This window comes from Misgurnus anguillicaudatus, chromosome 8 (genome assembly GCF_027580225.2).
Source record: "Misgurnus anguillicaudatus chromosome 8, ASM2758022v2, whole genome shotgun sequence".
Taxonomy (NCBI): Eukaryota; Metazoa; Chordata; class Actinopteri; order Cypriniformes; family Cobitidae; genus Misgurnus; species Misgurnus anguillicaudatus.
Window position 1 is genome coordinate 26,067,501 of NC_073344.2, and position 5,830 is coordinate 26,073,330.

Below are 5,830 nucleotides of genomic sequence, written 5' to 3' on the forward strand. Positions count from 1 at the left end.
CTCACATAAAGTATGATGGTCCTTTAGCAAGGGACCCCATTCTTAAAATATTATTTTCAAGCTTAAATGATTGGCTTTTTACACAGAGACCATTCACAATTTTGGCTTTGCCTTTTTCGTCTAGACATTTTCTGGGGGAACCCTGGAACCAAAACTGAAACCCCTGATGATTCTTCAAACGTTATTACACAAGCTTTTCTAGTGTTTTATTTCTGTTTCCCAAAAACATTTATATGAATGTCATCATACTGGGACACATGTGCTATATAAGGGAAGAATTTCTCTCTCTCTCTCTCTCTCTCTGGATCTGTGTCGATCTCTCAGTCTGTCTTCTGCCCTTATTTCTGCCACCCAATTACTCGTGACCATGGCAACTATCTTGGAATACGGCCCACAGACGCTTTCAACATTACCAGTTTAATGCTCGAAAATCACCACTGTCTCTTTCTCCCTCTCTCTCTTTCTCTCTCTCTCTTTTTTTACAAAAGTCATTCTCTATTGAGGTTCAAAGCTAAATAGATAACCATGGCAACCAATTTGCAGTAATAGCATGCATTAGAAGCCAGTGAAATTATCTGTGTTTTGCCTTTTCATGCTGAGACAGATGCAGCAAACAGGTTCTTCTGATGTTTCTCTTCAACATTTACTACTGTCTTCATTTATTTATTCATTCATTCAGATGAAGAGTTTCTTAGAGAGAAATATCATAAAACTTCACATTCACATGAAACACCACAGTGATAAAAAATAAACATGAAAATGAATTCATAAAATAATATTAAGCATAAAAAGACTAATTGTATATGAATTTTGTGCTTGTGGATCTCTCTCTTACACACACACACACACACACACACACACACATACACACACACACACACACACACATACACACACACACACACACACACACACAATCTGATGTTGATTTTGTCTCACACTGTGATGTTTTATGTCTTTATAGGGAATGAACCAGAAGATTCCTGTACATCATTTTGATATGAAAAAAACATGCACACACAAACATGGACACACACACACGCACACACACACATAGTGACAAACTCTGTTGTCATTTGCTCATCCACCCAGAGACATTAAAATAAAATATTTTTTCTGATCTCAGATTTATTTAACCTACATGACATTTACCTGCAGTTAACTAGAACCTTTAACTATCAGACACACACTGTTCATGTGTCTATAGACTCAGAGATCAAGATCATTATTATATGAACAATTCATCCTGAATCACACAGAAGAAAAGCAACAATCAAACACAACTAAAGCTGAAATGAATCAGACTGACATTTAAGTGTTTAAATACTGAAGAGAGAGAGAGAGAGAGAGAGAGAGAGAAAGAGAGAGAGAGAGACAGAGAGAGAGAATTGACTGAATCACAGCTGCATACAGAAATTGACTGTTTAGTGATCAGGTGTGAAGAGTATAAAGTATAAGTGTGTGTGCGTGCGTGCATGTACGCGTGTGTGTGTGTGTGTGTGTGTGTGTGTGTGTGTGTGTGTGTGTGTGTGTGTGTGTGTGTGTGTGAGAGAGTGTGTGTGCGTGTAAGAGAGAGAGTGAGACCAAAAACCCTACAATAAACACAGAAAATGTACCAGAGTAAGAAACAAAAACTACATTACAAAAAATCATGCTGTTCCGAACAACACGAGCATTCAAAGGAAACAACAATCTAGAGTTGAATGTAATAAAGTGACATCATAATAAATAAAACATCTGAAATCATTTACATTTACATTACAAGAACACATCAATCTAATATTTGCTATGGTACAATCTCTGCTAAAGCTCTTTTCCTAGACACACACACACACACACACACACACACACACACACAACATGATTCTGTTCTCATATGATTGAGAGTCCTGTCCACACTGTCAGATAAAGTCCAAAGACAAATGCTTTATTTCCACACCAAACCAAACTAAACCAATGCTCTGTGGTTTTAGAGTCTGCACAGATAATGAAACAAATGAAACATGAATCTCTCTATGTGTGTGTGTGTGTGTGTGTGTGTGTGTGTGTGTGTGTGTGTACACGCATGGCATTGTGTTTCCCGGTATGCTTTGTTATGCAGAAAGCATATGTTTCAAAGAGGGAATGTTTGGCTTCTGCAGTGCTATTCATGTTTGTGTTGTAGCAGAGAGAAACATTCGAGACGACATGATGACATTCAGCACAAAACTGACCTCATGACATCATAACTTCATGTGTGAGACAGGTCAAACATCAGACCTCTCTACACTCCCTACTGAAGCATTTTGGAGAAGAAGAGCGGACGCTCAGGACGAACACTTGACCTCAGAGTGAGATGTGTGAGAGAAAGCGTGTGTTTTAAAGAGCACAGGGGTGAAGCGCTGTCAGACGCACTGAGACAAGAAGCAGCACCTGCAGAGAGCATCCACACAAATACAACACACATCTCAATGACATGAACAATCAAACATTTACTGCAAAACAACTCATCATCACAGATGAACGCTGACACACATCAATGATGCTCAAACCCTCATCAAATAAGATCCACAGAATCAACTCATCTGAACGATCTCAACACAGAAGAACACTTAAGACCGTGCTGCTTCAGATTTTAATGGGTTTGTTCACACAGTTGTGTTTCTGCTCGAAGCTCATATCTGTCTGTCAGTCAATAAAAAACAAAAGCACTGGTTGGGAGACCTCAGGGTGATTATTGCCTTAAGCACACACACACACACACACACACACACACACACACACATTGATGGTGTGTATGTCCTCTCTGTGGGTCACTGATATAAAAACACTCTTGATATAAACACTAAAACATCACACTAAGAGTTCCTCACTTGCTCATTTAAATTATCAAATCGCATTCATTTACTCATAGTCGGGGAGCCAAAGTCTCAATACTCAATAGTTTTTATTTGTGTTTTTTTCTGTTAACTTTGACCCCAAAAGCCAATAATTGGAGTGTCTGCTCTGCCGGAAGCATCGCAAAAAAATGTGGCCAATTTAGTGTATGTACCCTTTATTTTTATCAGAAAGTGTTTTTTTCCTCAAATCCTCAGTGGGTTGAGTAGGCTGTCAATAAATGCATTCCAGATACATATAACACACGTGCTGACAATATCCACTGAAAATAACTCTTAAAACACATTTCTACGTGGTTTTGCATCAATTTAATGCAAAAAAGTGGGTGTTTTCTCACTTTTTCCCAATATTTTCATCTGTGCTAATAGTAATCAATACACCAAAAAACATGGTTACTACACAAAACATTATTTAATTTTCGTAAGGTTATGTTTGTTTAACTTTGCTAAACAAATACAGTGAACAGAAGTCCATATGTTCAGATTACATCCCTAGACAGGAAGAAGTGATGTAAGATTGATTTATAAAACTATATTATTCTGTTAAACACGAGTGAAAACTGTCCCATGTGGGAACTGAGTCGTTTTCTTTATTTATTCATGAAGTCAAGAGACTGAACCGATGTGCGCAAGAGAGTGAAGTTCAAATATAATTCACAAAACATACTAAACTATTTATTTAATACAATGCATCTTAAACACTATTAATGATATATAATGTATATACCTACACACAAAGAAAGAGAAGTGTGTGTGCGGTGTGTGTCAGTGTGTATAATGGAAACAGATTTGTTGTGTTGATTGTGTGGCCTCAGGCTCTGAGTCCCAGATGACCGCGCGGCCACTTTACTGTGTTCACAGGCGAAGACTAAAAGCCAATTACAATGTTAATGTGTTCTGAACCACAGGGGGAAAAAACTCAAAGTCCTGCGGCAAATAAGGTTGTAGGAGAGAGAAATACTAACACTTAACAGCAAGACACGGGTATAAATTAAATAAATAAATAAATCTAGGTCACAGCGGAAAAGAAAGGAGCAGTGTTGGCTGTTATTTGACACACAAACAGAAAGAGAGAGAGAGAGAGAGATTGACATTGAGTTTGCTGTGCGGCACTAGCAGGGTTAATAAAACCCGCAGCTCTCTCGGGATCTCATAATAGCCCATTAAACAGACGCATTCGGATAAATGAAAAGGCTTTTAAGTGGTTACCACAGGACCACCTGGATTTCACTCACGAGTCTCTGTGCGCGCGCGCCCGCGCCTGTCTGTGTATAATGGCTTTTGGCTAAAAGAGAAAATTTTATTCGAGAGCATTTGAGTACTTGTGTGATTTTCCTGCTTTGGTTTTTGGTAACATTCAACAAATCCATGCAGCCCATTCTCATGAAGTGTGTATAAATAGCACGCAGTGTGAAAAGTCGTATGATAGAATCCCGCATCTTTTAGTTTCGTTTTATGTAGCCTATTGTTTATAGCTATGTTTCTTTTTTTCTGTTTTTTAAACCATTGTCGGTTCGGTTTAGGGTTAGATTTTTTTTAGGATGTCATTTAATATAGGTTTCTTCGTGTTTTGTATATTTTTAAACCATGGTCGCCTGGAGTTGGGGTCAGAATTGTAATTTTATGTAACACAAAGTTGTTCCAAAACCCAAACGACAATGGTAAAAACTGAAAAAAGGACGGAAAGGACTGGTGTATCATATGCACGCAAAAATGGAATTTGTTTTATGTATTGCACGATTATTCACACTGCGCGCTATTTATACGCATTTATGAGAATGGGTTGCCAAATCGGTTGCGAGACTTAAATCTAAATGTTGCCGATATTCAAAGCGTTGTCAGGTGTCTGACGTTTATAAAGGTTCATTGGCAAGTATAATTAAAGCAACATCATCAGGAAACATCAACGCGATAACAAGACACAATGCTGTAATGATTTCTTTTTAATCCACTCGTGGTTCATATAAAGCGGCAGATCTCTGGTCAGATATAGACTCTAATCAGTGCAATAATGCACTCGTGATTGTGATGCTAATAGTAATGGATTGTGATTGGCTAATTCCCGGAGACCCCTGGAGAGTCGCGCGTCATTTCAGCTCTGCGTTTCAATTGAAGTGTGTTATGTGTTATTTTCCGCTTCGATGAGCCGCAGAAGTGCCGTCGGATCCCGGCCATACCGTGTCTGAAACTAAAAGAAAATGAGCACGAAAAGATTTTATATTCCTTTAAACACAAAGCAAGCATTTCATCCCTTTAGACATAGAAACTTAAATAACATAAAACTACAATAAAAACCGACACTAGGCTATATCTGTAATATGTGATTAATAAAACTATAGCAGAGAAAAGTGATACAATTGGGGAGTCATCCAAATACACCATATCATCACTGTAATATTATTATAAAATAATTACAATAATAATATAGTTCTAGAGTGCATCTGCGCAGCGTCATAGTTTTGTGTTCAGATAATAAATGATCTGTCTAAAGAAGAGAGAGAATTTATCTGCTAGACTGATTCAGCTCACAGCAGAGCACTGAAGTGTGTAATGAGAAAAAGGACAAAGCAGAAGACTGAGAGAGAGAGAGAGAGAGAGAGAGAGAGAGAGAGAGAGAGAGAGAGAGAGAGAGAGATGAACAATGCGTTGAGATTGCACCTTGTGAGAGAAGATAACATGAATCCCACAGCAGAGTGACACAGACAGCAGCGTAAAACACCTGATCGAAGAGAGACTGATCCTGGACCAGTGTCTCCGGGGAGAGATGTAGTGTTATGTGCTTAGAGGACTCATGGGAGAGGGATGCTGACCTCCTATTGCCCTCTATGATTTTTCTGAAGGGTAATAAAGTGAATGAAAAGGAAAGAAGAGACCATGCGTTCAACCTCACTGAATTCCATTGATCTGAGATCAACACTACAACAAAACCATTCAAAAACTAAAACTGGTTCTAA